This window comes from Grammomys surdaster, unplaced genomic scaffold, assembly GCF_004785775.1.
Source record: "Grammomys surdaster isolate TR1022 unplaced genomic scaffold, NIH_TR_1.0 125749, whole genome shotgun sequence".
Taxonomy (NCBI): Eukaryota; Metazoa; Chordata; class Mammalia; order Rodentia; family Muridae; genus Grammomys; species Grammomys surdaster.
Window position 1 is genome coordinate 661,797 of NW_021620581.1, and position 16,807 is coordinate 678,603.

At 38.9% G+C, this 16,807-nt stretch overlaps 1 pseudogene; it reads left to right on the top strand.

Moving 5' to 3' along the window:
• Nucleotides 1–14,677: 14,677 nt before the first annotated feature.
• On the top strand, nucleotides 14,678–15,492 carry LOC114639642 (annotated as a pseudogene).
• The last annotated feature ends 1,315 nt before the right edge of the window (nucleotides 15,493–16,807 follow it).

Below are 16,807 nucleotides of genomic sequence, written 5' to 3' on the forward strand. Positions count from 1 at the left end.
ACAGGCAACATGTGTATAACTGCTCATTGAAGCATTTCTCACAATGGCAAAGAGCCAAAAACAGCCCAAATATCCATCGCCATGATCATAAGCAATAAAATAAACTGAATGTACTGTTTTATAGTAGGAAACATTAAAACTCAACAGAAGTATGTAAAATCTAGAGTAAAGCTTCATAATAAACTGTAAAACAAATTAAGTCAGCCTAAAATTTACATATCACGTGAGAAATAAGCAAGTGACAGATGTAAGAAAGTTAAGTTGATGCTTGCTTTGGTGAGCCAAAACATGAATTATTAGGGACACACACATATGTACAGTTTGTATTGTAAAATATTATTACTGTACTAATTTTTCTTTTTGGTGCTGTATTTGCATTTATAAAATGATCATTAAAAATTAAATAAAGGCTAAACCTCTCACTCACTAAGGCCTAATGCATGCTAGACAAGGGGTTAACCTCAAAGATATTAGGTATCCTTAATCCTATTTTCACATCTATTTTGGGACAGAGTCTCTGTAAGTTACCCAGATTGGTCTCAAATCTACTCTGTAGCCCCAGAAGACTGCAGTTGGACTCTACCAGATTTGGCATTTTGAGAATTTTACTGGCTCATTTAATAATGAACTAATAATAAAGAGCTTGTCATTTTGGGTCTGAGTTTCCTCACTTAGGATGATATTTTCTAGTTTTATCAATTTGCCTACAAAACTCATGATGTCCTTATTCTTAATAGCTGAGTAGTATTCCATTTTGTAAACGTACCACTTTCTTTTTATCCATTCTTTAGTTGAGAGACATTTGGGTTTTTTCCAGCTTCTGGTTATTATAAATAAGGCTGCTATGAACATAGGGGAGCATGTGTCCTTGTTATATGTTGGAGCATCTTTTGAATATAAGCCCAGGAGTGGTATAGTTGAGTCCTCAGGTAATATTACGTCCAAAACAATCTGGACATGGGCTTTATGGTTGGAAGATTTTAATGGCTGCTTCTATTTCCATAGGAATTATGGGACTGACTGTTTAGATAGTCTAACTGATATTGATTTAACTTTGATTGTTAAATATCTAGAAAATTATCAGTTTCATTTGGATTTTCAAAGAAGAGCCAATAACAATACTCGTCGATGGAGTGGAAACTTCTAGTTCTTTGGAAAGTTAGTTATGTCAAATGATGTTTTGCTGGGGCACACAGGTGAAAGGATATCTTGCTAAATCAAACATGTGAAAGACTGTTGTCCTGAACTAGACACAGGTGAAAGGATGTTTGGATATAGAAAACATTTGAAAAGATGCTTAAAGGAGTATAAATATGACCTCACAGACAATGGGAGATGAGCAGAGTCTTGGTTTGGTTTGCTCCACCTTGTTACTCTTCGCTAATGACAAGCATGTATAGGTTTGCTTTACATAGTGTTGTTGAGCTCAAATTGAGATAACACTACCATTGAGAAAAACTTGCCCAAGAACTGCTCTTGAGGTTCCTGCAGCAACTTGCCACTTCTGTGACCTAGCCTTAGGCCAGTGGGTGAGTCTGGCCATTTCTTTAGGATTGAACTACAGCTGCCTGATGTCTGCTTGCTGAAAGGGCTGGGTTTGTGTCTGGAGTCTTTCTGCCTAGAGGATTGATCTGCAGCTGCTGAGTTGTATTTGGTGTTTACTGTGTGACTGAACTGCTGCCAAAGAAGACTGAACTCGCCCCCAAAGAATTATTGCTGGTCAGGTCCAATTCCCCCGTATCGTAATAACAAGAAGCTGTAGCATACTGCATCAGAAGTTTTTGGTGCATTTCTTCTCTCCGTGGAGTCATAACAAATGGAGCTCAACTATGCAGTGTAATATGGACCAATACATATGTATTATTAGCAAAGAATCAATCATCATGTGTCCTTTCACATGTTTGCTTTAGCTAAACATCTCTTTACCTGTGTCTACTTCAGCAAAATATTCCTTCACAAGTCTGCATTAGCCTTTCACCTGTGTCCTCTTCAGCTAAACGTTCATGTATCTGCTTTAGCAAAACATCACTTCACTTGTGTCCACTTCAGGAAAACACTCCTTCATGTATTTCCCCAGGAAAATACCATCCAAAACAACTGACTTTCGAAAGAACCCTTAAGTTTCCATTTCATTCCATCAAGGTTATTTACCATATAAACAAACAAAAGAAAAAAAATCATATGATCATCTCATTAGATGCTGAAACAGCCTTTGACAAAATCCAACTTTCATGTTAAGAGTCTTAGAGAGATCAGGGATTAAGCACATACCCAAACACAATAAAAGCAATATACAGCAAGCCAATAGCAAATATCAAATTAAATTGAGAGAAACTTAAAGCAATTCCACTAAAATCAGGGATGTGATAAATCTGCCCACTCTCTTCCTATCTATTTATTATAGTACATGAAGTTCTAGCCAGAGCAATAAGACAAATAAAGGAGATCAAGGGGATACAAGTTGGAAAGGAAGAAGTCAAAGAATCACTATTTGCTAATGATATGATAGTATATGTAAGTGACCCCACAAATTTTACCAGAGAACTACAACAGCTGATGAAGACCCTCAGAAAAGTAGCTGGACACAAAATTAACTCACAAAACACCATCCTTTATTCAAACAATAAATGACCTGAGAAAAAACTAGGGAAAGAATACCCTTCTCAATACCACAAATAATATAACATACTTTTGTGTAACTCTAATCAAACAAGTGAAAGAACTGTAGGACAAGATTTTTTTCTTTCCAAAACAAAGGTGAATATATTGAAGTACATTATTTCTAAATTTGTTTCATAAATTTCATTTATTAATAAGCATATTGTGAAAAAAAATCTACATTTAATTTAGATTTCATGTTTACAGAGCTATTCACCATGGTGTAGGATTCCTCACAGCTACTCTCTCATTTATGACTAGTGAAGTAAAGAATCTGGCTCACTTCCGGTCTGGGCCTGAATACTGAGCAGATCCTAGGCTGCAGCTCTACAACCAATCTCACAAATCCCAGAGGAAGCAGGCCTCCCAGGAGCTCTAACCTGGGCAGTATCTTAGGTAAGGACACAGCAACATCTGCCCCAACACATGGAGTAATTGGGACCCACTAGGACCCAGGAATTCACTCCTGGCCAGGAGCACTGGTTCCTTCTGGTCTGGGCCTGAGCACTCAGCAGATCCTGGGTGACAGCTCACAAATCTCAGAGGAAGCAGGCCTCTCCGGAGCTCTAACCTGGGCAGTGTCTTAGGTAAGGAGACAGCAACACCCTCCCCACACAGGGCGTAACTGAGACCCACTGGGACCCAGGAACTCACTCCTGGCCCAGAGCACTGGTTACTTCCAGTCTGGGCCTGAGCACTGAGCAAATCTTGGGCCCCAGCTCTAACCCCAGTAGTAACACCCTCCCCAACACAGGGAGTAACTGGGACCCACTGGGACCCAGGAACTCACTCCTGGCCCAGAGTACTGGTTACTTCCAGTCTGGGCCTGAGCACTGAGCAGATCTTGGGCCCCAGCTCTAACCCCAGTAGTAACACCCACCCCACACAGTTCTGAAAAAAAAACAAGATAATAGGAAAGACAGGCTCCAGTCAGAGACATGGCTGGTAGCTCTAAGGTGATCCAGATGGCAAAAGGCAAGCGCAAGAACATAAGCATCAGCAACCCAGGGTAATTGGCATCATTAGAACCTAGTTCTCCCACACTAGAAACTCCTGAATTCCCCATATCACCAGGAAAGTAAGACTCAGATTTAAAATCACTTCTAGTGATGATGATAGAGGACTTTATGAACGACATAAATAACACTCTCAAAGAATTTGAGAACACAAGTAAACATATAGAAGCCCTTAAAGAGGTAACACAAAAATTCCTTAAAGAATTATAAGAGAATACAACCAAATAGGTGAAGGAATTGAACAAAAGCATCCAGGACATACAAATGGAAATAGAAACAATAAAGAAATCACAAAGGGAGATGACCCTGGAGACAGAAAACCTAGGAAAGAAATCAGGAGTCATAGATGCATGTATCACCAACAGGATACAAGAGATAGAAGAGAGAATCTCAGATGCAGAAGATACCCTAAAAAATATTGACACAACTGTCAAAGAAAATGCAAAATGCAAAATGTTCTTAACACAAAACATCCAGGAAATCCAGGACACAATGAGAAGACCAAACCTAAGGATAATAGGTATAGATGAGAGTGAAGATTCCCAACATAAAGGGCCAATAAATATCTTCAACAAAATTATAGATGAAAACTTCCCTAACCTAAATAAAGAGATACTAATGAACATACAAGAATCCTACAGAACGCCAAATAGACTATACCAGAAAAGAAATACCTCCTGTAATATAATAATCAAAACACCAAATGCACAAAACAAAGAAAAAATATTAAAAAGCAGTAAGGGAAAAAGGCCAAGTAACTTATAAAGGCAGACCTATCAGAATTACATCAGACTTCTCACCAGAGATTATAAAAGCCAGAAGAGCCTGGACTGACATCATACAGACCCTAAGAGAACACAATTGCCAGCCTAGGCTACTATACCCAGCAAAACTCTCAATTACCATAGATGGAGAAACCAAGATATTCCATGACAAGACCAAATTTACACAATATCTTCCCACAAACTCGGCATTACAAAGGCTATTAGAGGGAAAGCTCCAATACAAGGAGGGAAATTATACCCTAGACAGAACAAGAAAATAATCCTCTTCCAACAAATCCAAAAGAAGATAGTCATACAAAGATAATTCAACCTCTAATAACAAAAATAACAGGAAGCAACAATCACTGTTCCTTAATATTTCTTAACATCAATGGACTCAATTCCCCAATAAAAAGACATAGGCTAATGGACTGGATACATAAACAGGAGCCAGCATTTTGCTGCATACAGGAAACCCACCTCAGTGACAAAGACAGACACTACCTTAGAGTAAAAGGCTGGAAAACAATTTTTCAAGCAAATGGTCCTAAGAAACAAGCTGGAATAGCCATTCTAAAACCTCCAGCCTGAGAACACAATTGGAGAAACTCATGGCTCCACCTGTACAGGTAGTTGAGGATGGCCTTGTCAGGCATCAGTGGAAGTGGAGGGCCTTGGTGCCTGAAAGTTTGGATTCCCTAGTTGGGGAATTTGAGAGCAGGGAGGCAGGAATGGGAGGATGGTAGGAGCACACCCTCATAAAAACTCCCAGAATTATATGGATTAGATATGACAGAGGCAGGCCACCAGAAGACTAGATTCCAGAATTCAAACAAAAAATTATCTTGATACTAAAATTTGTTTTGAGAATTGCATATTGCAGAATACACAGCCTTGGTGTATCTACTCATCAAGCAAGCTGAGCAGACCTGCTTGAACCTCTGATGTCCTGGAATCTCAGCTGGATGCAGTGAAGACAGAGACATCAGAGGCTTATTAATTTACTCTTCTCCTCACCCCTCTTCTAATATCTCAACGTCCATAATCAGCTTGAAGAAGTTAATGAGGAGTCAGAGCCCCTATTCCCTGTGCTTGGGGACTCAGGGGGTTAATATTGGGTTGTCTTTCTGGGGAGAAGTAGCGGTTTTGTTGGAACAGGGAGGAATAGCTAGGATTTATTGCATAGCCATAATGTATTGGTAGAAATCTGTATAATTGTTATTAAGCTGAAGTTATAATTTCTTAAATGGTACAAAATTTACTTTGACTTCAAATATAAGGTTTTCATTGGTATGAGTTTCTTATTGATATAGAAGTGAGATTAATATTGCTACTCTTATAGGCATTGTGCCTATATAACACATTTAGGAATACAAGGCTTAGACCCAGTCTTTATTTAATTTTTTAACTGATTTGAGATGGTTAGCCTGTGAGTTAAGGGCCTATAGCAAATTCATGGCTCTGAGTTTATTGTTAGGGTGTTTTCTATATTTTATTTAGAAATAACAGGGAAGAGTTAACAGACAACAGTCCAGATTGCCTTACATGGATAGTTGGTTTTCAAAACGTCAGAAGTCCACAGAAATGTTTACAAACATTTTGGTATTAATCTTCATTTTGATTAGAGACCCATCTGTTCCTGACAGCTTCCTGTCTTGGATTCTAAAAAGAAACTGAGCATCTTTGGAGTTACTCCAGTTGTGATGAGACAGCCACTAAACAAGAATTGCCTCTTTTCATCTACAGACAAATTACTGCCCAGAAAGGACACACTTGTGGAATAGTCGACTGATTATATCTGCCAAGACAGAGTAATCAGCCCTTAATAATTCTGCATCACTAGGTTTTTCAGATGATCCTTGGCGAGAAGACTGAAGATTGGATGCTCCAATGTTTTGTAGTATAGGGTCTGTCCAGGTGTTCAGAGGTGTCTATAAATTGGCTAAGTTTTAGAAGCTATGCTTTGTGCTTCCCATAACTTCAGTTAACTCAGTCATTCTGGATTTCTGATGGGGTGGAAAACTTAGAGTCTCATAGCCAATTCTGGCTATTTACTTTGAGAGGAAAGATTTAAGAGGATGGTTTTCAGCTGACATCCATTCTAAAGCCAAGAAAAAAGCCAGGTTCAGAACTAAGTCTTTTAGTTAGGAGAGATGACAGAGGTTCTGGTTAGTCAACAAAATGTTGGACTGGGTATTAGGTCTATCTTGTACCTTACTGATACAAATTGGTATAGTTATGCTCTAATCGTATTCTGAGAGAAAAGTTTTATTTTAACAGGAAGGGTGATATGTAGGAGGAGCTAAGGTGGGAGGAGTAAGGAGGGGAAGAGGAGTAGTAAGGAGACAAGGAGGAAAATGAGAAGAGGAGCTATGAGATGAGAGGAGAGTGAGAGAGTGTGTGAGAGAGAGAGAGAGAGAGAGAGAGAGAGAGACAGAGAGACAGAGAGAGAGGGGGAGGGAGGGTGGGCGGGAGGGAGGGAGGGACGGAGGGAGGCGGGGGGGGGAGTGGAGGAACATGGAGGCAATTGTTCACGTGTCTCTGCCAGTCAAAGATAGTATATCTAGGTCGGGTATTGGGTTACACTTCTGATTGTATGGGCATCTTGTTATTGAGCATTACCAAACTTATAAAGCGTTTGATTAACATTTAAAAAATTGTTACTAACAAAAAATGGGTGAGGAGTGAGGGTGATGGAATACATGTGACAGGAAATCAGATGAGGAAACTAGCTGGAGGAAGAAAGGGGAGGGGAAGAGGGAAACAAATCAGAACTTTAATGACACATGTATGAGGATGCTCTAATAAAACCCAGTACTTTGTATGTTAACTTAAAATACTAATAAAGGATAAAAAAGGAAGGAGGAGGAGGGGGGATAGGATAGGGGATTTCTGGGGGAGGAATGGGGAAAGGGGATGACATCTGAATTGTAAATAAATAAAATATCAAATAAAAATAAAATAATAAAAAAAGTATCTGGCTCACTGACTCTATTCATAGTTTTCCCCCTTGGTTCGATGAGTAAATCAGTGGGTTCCCTAGAGTTAATCAAGAGATCAATAGGAAGTTCTTTGATTAACCTACTGGACAATATAGTGGGATCCAAGGAAAAACTCATAAATATATATCTTTAAACAATATTTATATGAAAATTGGCCAGTTTTATTTCTTAGATTAGCAGGTATAAAAATGAGTGCTGCCATTTAAAGTGTAGCCTATTTTACTATCAATCTATATAGGTGAAATATGATTCTCACCAAATAACAAACCATAACATACTAGGTATTAGATGGAGCTGGAGCTTGGTATGACACTTCTCAGGGTTTACATACTGTAACCCCTATGCTTGGTTTATCTAACTTATATTCTGGACTACTTTCAGTGTACATACAAATGTTCATGCATCAGAAGCCAGTTTCCTTTAACAGTACATTAAATTTTGGTGCGCTAATAAACACATCAACTTAAATAACGGCATTGTTAAGGATCAAATTCCACTATTAGTCTTGTTAACACCACTGGTACACACACTGCATATACATATACATATACATATACATATACATATACATATACATACATTATCCTAAGATAAAACTTCTCTCAGAATTTCTTTACTTTTTATTATACAACAACTAGTACATATTTTAGTGTTTTACAAAGAATATCTAAGAAAATTATAATCACATGTCATGGTATTAAAATCATAATTCCAGATTTCTTTACATATAAGATGGAATGGTCCAGCAGCTATGTCCACTGTCACAGACTTTAGTTCCATTCAGTTGATATGGCACATCCTACAAAATTAACTAGTATGGCAAGATTTTTAAGACTGAAAAATAAATTGAGGAAGATATAAGAAGATAAAAGGATCTCTCATGCTTATGTATCAGCAGGATTAGCATAATGAAAATGGCCATCTTACCAAAAGATATCTACAGATTCAATGCAATTCTGACCAAAATTTCAACGCAATTATTGGAGACCTTGAAAGAGCAATTCTCAACTTCATATGGAAAAGCAAAAACCCAGGATAGCTAAAACACTCCTGAACAAAAAAAGAACTTCTGGAAGTACCACCATCCCAGATCCCAAGCTGCACTATAGAGCAATAGTAATAAAAACAGCATGATATTGGTATAGAAACAGACTGGTTGATTAATGAAATTGAATCAAAGACCAAGAAACAAACCTACATACTTATGGAACTTGATTTTGGACAAAGAAGCCGAAACCATACAAAGGAAAAAGAAAGCATCTTCAACAAATGGTGCCGGTATAACTGGATGTAGAAGAATGAAAATAGATATATATTTATCACTCTGAACAAAACTGAAGTCCAAGTGGATCAAGGACCTCAACTAAAACCAGATATGCTATATCTCATAGAAGAGAAAAAAGGAAATAATAGCATTTGATGCATTGGCATAGGAGGTAATTTGCTGAATAGAACACCAATGGCTCAGGTTCTAAGATCAACAACTGATAAATGGGATCTCTTGAAACAGAAAAGCTTCTGTAAGGCAAAGGACACTGTCAATAGGACAAAACACCAACCTCCATATTGGAAAAAGATCTTCACTAACCCTACATCCAACAGAGAGCTAAAATCCAAAATACATAAAGAACTTAAGAAATTAGACACTAACAAACCAAATAACCCAATTTAAAAAATGGGATACGTAGGTAAACAGAACTCCCAATAGAGGATTCTCAAATGGTTGAGAAGCACTTAAAAAATATTAAAAGTCTTTTAGGTCATCAAGGAAATGCAAATCATGAGGACTCTGAGATTCCAACTTACACCATCAAAACAGCTAATATCAAAAACTTAAGCAGCATCCAATACTGGCAAGGAAGTGGAGCGAAATGAGCACTCCTCTATAGCTGGTGGGATTGCAAACTTATACAAACATTTTGGAAATCAATCTGGTATTTTCTCAGAAAATTAGAAATAGTTCTACCTGAATATAGCTATACTGCTCCTGAAAATATACCAAAAAGGTGCTCCACCCCACAAGAAAAAGTGCTCCACTATGTTCATAGCAGCTTTATTCTAATATGCAGAAACTGGAAGCAACCCAGATGTCCTTCAACCAAAGAATGGATGAAGAAAATGTGGTTCATTTATACAATGGAATACTATCCAGCTACTAAAAACAAGGACATCATGAATTTTTCAGGCAAATGGATGGAACTAGAAAGTATCATTCTGAGTGAGGTATCCCAGACCCAAAAGGACATTCATTTCATGGTATGTACTCACTGATAAGTGGATATTAGCCACAAAGTGCAAGATACCCATGATACACTCCACATACAGACCCAAAGAAGCTAAACAAGAAGGAAGGCCCAAGTCAGGAAGCTTGAATCTCACTTAGAAGGGGTAATAAAATAATCATAGGAAGCAGAGTAAGGGAGGGAGATTGGGGAGGGAGAGGTAATAGGAAGGGAGGGGAATGTGGGTGTTTAGGATCTGGTGTGGGGAGAGACAGAAGAGAGGGCTAGAGGACTATGAGTGTGAATGGAGATATGCTGCTGAATGGATGTTGGGGTAGGGAGCATGTTTAGGATGTGCCAGAGACCTGGGGTGGGGGAGGTTCCCAGGAGTCTATGGGGGTAACTTTAATGGAGACTCATAGAAGTGGTGACATGGGACCTGAAGAGGCCACCTCCTACAGTCAAGCAGGACTCTCAGTGAAGGGATAAAACACCAACCCACTCACAAAACTTTTGACCCCCAATTTTTCCTTTCTATAAGAAATGTATGCACAAAGATGGAGCAGAAACTGAGGGAATGGCCAACCATAGCTGGCCCAACTTGAGACTCATCCCATTGGCAAGCACCAGTTTCTGATACTATTAATGGACCCCTCTTATGCTTGTACACAAGAGTCTCTAAGAGGCTTCACCCAGCAGCTGACTGAAACGTGTAGAGACCCACAGCAAAACACTGCATGGAGCTCTGGGATGACTTGCAGGAAAGATTGTGGGCCCCGAAAAGGGTAGGTACTTCACAGGAAGACCAAGAGAGTCAACTAACTGGACTACTGGGGGCTCATGGAGACTGAACCACCAACCAAAGAGCATACACAGGCTGGATCTAGGTTCCCTGCACATATGTAGCAGATGTGCAGCTCGGTCTTCAGGTGGATCCCCCAACAACTGGATATGGTGCTGTCTGTAAAGCTCTTGCCTGCCTGTGGAAACTGTTCTCCTGGCTGGGGTGCCTTGTCTGGACCCAGTGGCAGATGTGCCTAGCCCTTCAGAGACTTGATGTGCCAGGATAGGGGGATACCCAGGTGGAGCTTCTACCCTCTCAGAGGAGAAGTGGATTGGGCACTGGGAAGATGGACTATGTGAGGAGGGGACTTGGAGGCAGCGACTGGGATTTAAAGTAAATAAACAATTAATAGAGGAAAATAAGACAATACAGGGCATTAACATTTAGTGAATGCTTATTTAGATAACATTCAGGGTGTTGCATGCTATTTATAGGGATTATTCAATACTCAAAATAAATGTGAGAAATATATGACATTAATTTTACACAAGAATTTTTGTAAGAACATGAAAATTAGCCTGCAATCATTGTCTTCTTATGCATGCCTCCAATCCCAGATACTGGGGAAACTGAGGCCAAGACCAGCTCTTGTAACTTTTCAAGATTCCATAGTAAAAGAACATTTAACATTATATCAGGTGTCATGAAAAAAGACTATACAATAGCAGTTTTACACCCTACCTATAACAAAACTCCTTTGTGGGTAACATATTCCCTTAAATTTGGAAGATGTATTACCACTATATCATTACATATGTACTATCTCATGAATATTTTAAACAGTCATTCTAACAATTTATCGTTAATCCTCTTCTTGCAAATTGTGATTCATATATCAGAGGTCTTTAATGTGTTATGATTTCCAAGTGGCTAAATGAACACCTGAGCAGGAGCAGGTAGGAGTGCAGTCTTTTATGTACTCACACCTGTATTCTAACTTAAGAATTCTGGAAATGTGATCTATCATACTCTATTCAGCACAGTGGGTAAATGGAAAAAGATTGGAAAAATAACCTGTGACTTTATGATATGACAGCAATAATTATCCTCCAAATAGTCGTTGAGTTAAATAAGCTGCAATGATTATAAGTATTTGCTACAGATCAAACTACAAGAAAAACTAAAACAAGACATTTATTTATTTATTTATTTTGGTGGAACTGGAAATTAAACCTATGGCCTTGAACATGCTAGGCAAGTGGTTTACAATCAAACATTAGGCATCACTTTTTATTTTGGTTTCTGAAGGGCTGGCCTCACATCTAGTCTGCAGCCCCGGACTATAGTTCAAAAGTTTAAACATGCAAGAGAATGGTACACAAGTTTTAAGAATAACATTTTAGAAGAATAAAAGTAGTGGATTAGTTAAAAAAAATCTTTTAGGAGTGAGGAAGTCCTGAACTAAGCTAGTAGTTGTGGAATCCCCCAAACAGACTGCTTTTCTTCACACACACACACACACACACACACATACACACACACACACATATATATATATATATATATGTAAAATAATTTATTTTTTTTCAAATTGTAATTTATACTCATTCACACAGGGGTTATAAACACAAAAAGCCAGGACGTGGGAAGGGGATGACACTGGGGCGTGGGTGTTCAGGGGGAATACAGATATTTTTCAGAACAGGGTATCGGCTGGGTGAAGGTTCAGGGGATAGGTCACTATGACTCTGCCTATGATTCACTTGTCCTTATCTAAGTTGGTAATCTCTGCCAAGGCTACCTAATTAAAAGGTCTATAACTGGTAAATTGTCACAAAACCTGCCTGTTTACAATAGCTTATAGCTATCTGTTTCAGTGTTTATCCACAGAGACCCAAGACTTGGTGTTAGTATACATGTATGACAGCATAGACCACATGAAACTCAAGAAGACAGAAGACCAAAGTGTGGGTACTTTGGTCCTTTCTAGAAGGAGTATAAAAAGTTTCAACCAGAGCTCCCAAAGTCTAAACCTCCAGCCTGAGAGCACAAAGGGAGGGACTCATGTCTCCACCTATATATGTAACTGAGGGTAGCCTTGTCAGACATCAGACTGCTTTTCAATTCTTCAAATGTTAAAAAAAATATCAGGAATAGAAACATCAGGTTCTCTGACAATAGGATGATGGTAAGACTAAAATTGAGAATTTTTTCTAAATACCCATGCTCAAAGTAGTTTAAACTTCATCTTCTATTCTCCTATGAGTAATAAGCTTAAATAGCAACATAGACAACTTTAGAATGTACATTCCTAACATATTCTAATAGAAATCTCTTGATATGTTTTAAAGCTTTGCAAGGAGTTGGAAAAAGAGGACAATTTAGAATCACTCAGTCACATTTCCAAGTGTCTGGAAAATAAAATATAAAACTAGGTGGCATGCGAAGCAATTAACTGTGTTCTAGTTTGCTTTTTGTTGCTGTGATCAAACACTGACCAAACCAACTTGTGGAAGAGGAAAGGATTTGGCTTGCATTTCCACTCACAATCCATCATGAAGGAAGTCAGGATAGGAACTCAAGCAGCAATCTAATGGCAGAAGCTGAAACACAAGCCAGGGTTGCTTACTGGTTTGCTCACCATGGCTTTCTGAGTTTTCTATCTTATACAACCTAGGATCACATCTCCTCAAACTTATCACTGCCTACCATCAATTATCAATAAATATAATATCAAACAGTCATAACATAGTCCAATCTGATGGAGGTAATATTTCAATTGAAGTTTTCTCTTCTCTGGTTATTCCAGCACAGACACCAATAGTAAATAGTTATCAAACAGTATAGGGGATTGAGAAACACTGAACATTGGGAGAACAATTAAATGACTGAAATGGAAGAAAGGTGTGGTCCTCAACAGCCTCAGGTGGGCTCAATTAATGAGTATGCCAGAAGTACATGGTGCACAAAACATCCACTGATAGCCTGAGAACTTTTTCTTTTTCATGTGCCACAGGGTGAGAGACTTTAGAGAAAAGAAATAGTTTCCCAGATGGGTGCTTAAGATGAGGCATAGCCCTATATAACAGGAGCAGGTCCCAGAGACAAGGTACCATCAATTTGCTAGTTTAGTTTCTTTTTAAATTTTAAATTTTAAGTTTTTGTAGGACTTATGGCAGAAACTTTGTTGAAGCATGGAAGTAAGCATGTCAGTCTACTTGGTGTCTGTGTGCTTTTCCATCCCTGGCATCTATACTGGAGTTTCAGTCTCATTCTCAGGTATAACTTCCAGGCCTAGATGTAAAAGGAAAAAGAGGATACCAGGAAACCAGACCAGAAAACAGAGTTGCCAAATATCTCTGCAATTTCAGGCTTCTGACAAGGATAGAACCAAAGAAATTTCTGGCTTCTGGCTAAGAAAAGAATGAATTTTTCTGAGCCCAAACTGCTTCGTCAGTTTCTATCTTCTGTTCTTATCACAACCAACTTATTGGGGAAGTTTTAGATGTATTCATTAAGGATCTTATGGAACAATATTTTCAAAATACTACATATTTTAAAATAATAAAATATATTGCATCATTTCATCTTAGTAACATTAAAACATATTTTCCAATACTATTTGTAAAACCAGGTTTTATAATACGAGGTATTGTCATATTTCTTTTTTTCTATAAAGGTCTGTCTGTCTGCTTCTGTGTGTGTGTGTGCTCTTGTACATGCATGTGCATGCATTTCTGCCAGCCATACTTGTGTGAGAACCTGTTGAGGCCAGAAGACAGCATCAGATTTCTTGGATCTGGAGAATAGGAAATTGGAAGCCTCCTAGCACTGAGGTTGGGGATGTAACTTGGGCCCTCTGGAAGAGTTTTGAACCACTTGATCCATCTCTCTAGGTCCTCATATCATATTTTTATCACCACGTCATGCCAAAGTCACATACAAGTTTTATTGGTTGACATGAATTTCACAACACAGATGCCATATGTGTGTGTGTGTGTATGTATACCAACATATATATTCTGTATACTAACAAATTTAAGACAACAGGAAAAAAGCAAAAACAAAAAAAGAAACCAGAAAAAAGAATGCCATTCACCACTGACAATAACAAAAACAAAGCAAAACAACGACAACAACAACAACAAAACCATCCATCTCTCTGCTCATTCTCTGTGCTCCCAGTCTCTCCTCAAAACTCCACCCCGCCCGCCCCCTTCTGCAGTTATTGCTGCTCCTGCCATCCAAGAACATGGCTGTGCCTCCCACTATACGCTGATCTTGGCAAGTTCACCAGGGATGTCTTCATCAAGGGCTACAGCTTTGGCTTATTAAAACTTGATTTGAAAATGAAGTCCGAGAATGGATTGGAGCCAGCTCAGGCTCTGCCAACAAGGAGACCACCAAAGAGAACGGCAGTCTGGAAACCAAGTACATTTATAGAGAAGTGGATCACAGACAACACCCTGGACACTGAGATCACTGTGGAAGACCAGCTTACTCATGGATTGAAGCTGACCTTTCTCACCTAACACTGGGGAAAAATGCTAAAATCAAGGTGGTACACAAGGAAGCATATCAACCTGGGCTATGATGTGGACTTTACATCTCTGGGCGCTCAATTCGGGGCACTCTGGTGCTCGGCTATGAGAGTTGGCTGGCTACCAGATGAATTTTGAGACCTAGAAGTCCCAAGTGACCAAGAACAACTTTGCAGTTGCCTCCAAGATGGAGAAATTCCAACTTCATGTGAATGAAAGGTCAAAGTTTGGTGGCTCCATTTACCAGAAGGTGAACAAGAAGTTGGAGACTGCTGCCAATCTCGCCTAGACTGCAGGAAGCAGTAACACTCACTTTGGAATAGCAGCCAAGTATCAGGTCGACCCTGATGCCTACTTTTTGGCCAAAGTGAACAACTCCAGCCTGATTGGCTTAGGGTACACACAGACCCTAAACCGGGTATCAAACTGATGCTGTCAGCCCTGCTGGATGATAAGAATGTCAATGTGTGGCAGCCACAAGCTTGGTTTATGACTGGAATTTTAAGCATAAATGAATATTGTACAATTGTTAATTTTCAACTATTTTGCAGCAAAGCTACCTCCAGAATTTAGTGTACCTTTTAATGTTGTATATTGGGGATGTAAGAGTTGATAAATACCATGTTAGACTTCCAGGCTAAGGATGACTAGGCTTTAAGGTATTTACCATTTCAGAGGTACAGTAGAAACCTCAATCCAGAAAGGGTCCTTTTTAGCTGTAGGCATGGGTTGGGGAGGAGCTCCTCTAAAGATGCCAGACCACAAGTGGAAGTGGGAACATGTGGACCCTTTGTAAATCTGTACCCATTCCCCAGATGAAATTGTGACTTCCCAAGCATCTAACCCTGGTGTCCCAATCCTATCTTCTCGGAAGCATGTACACACCTATGTGAAAGGGACATTTTTAGACAGATTGTCATGCCCTGTTCCCACCATGCCCTGTTTCCATCCTAATACATCAGTTACCTGTTTTACACCAAAAGTAGTCTTTAGGGTGTGGTTAGCTATTTCTTTTGTGCCATTTTAAGGTGGAGAGGGTGGGCACGATAGAGTCAAGTCATTGAGGATTCAATTCCTCCTTGTGTTGTGGTGTGGCTTTCTTCTATTTTTTCTTTTCTTTTTTTTCTTTTCTTTCCTTCCTTCCTTCTTCCTTCCTTCCTCCATCCCCCCTCCCTCTCTCCCTCTCTCCCTCTCTCCCTCCCTCCCCCCCCTCTCTTTTAACCATTGCACCAGAGTATGAAATAGCTACCTTGCTTTCCAGGTCTGAGCTGGGCAGGTGACTGTGGTCATACCCTGACAACAGCAGGGATTTCAAATGACTCCTCTTGTAGCCCCACCACTATTTGTTTAGCATTATAGAGTTTTGCATTTTGTGTGGAATTAGCTCCTCCCCTTCAATTGTTGTAGTTAACATCACTTAAAATAAAACTTGAATAAAATACTGAAACCTCAAAAAAAAAGAAACCTAGATGTGAAAGACTTGATTGGTAGGTATTATGTTTAGTATAGATAAACCAAACAAAGTCAATTTAGAGTCTAAAGAGGATACAGAAAGACCATTCTAGGAATTCTGGCAACCAAAAAATTAATGAAATATTTTGTAATTTTAACATAAGAGCAATTAATTTCAGAAAGGCATTCAGCATCTTGAAGCTAAGGTTGTATACTAGAAAATGAAATAGCAATTATGTGAAGTAACATGAAAATTTGAATATGAATATTATTTGGAAAAATATGACTCGCAAAAAATTTTTACAACACACAATAGCAAAATCTGTATGTCAAATAAATGTATTGAGATATTCAGAAAGAATGTGAAT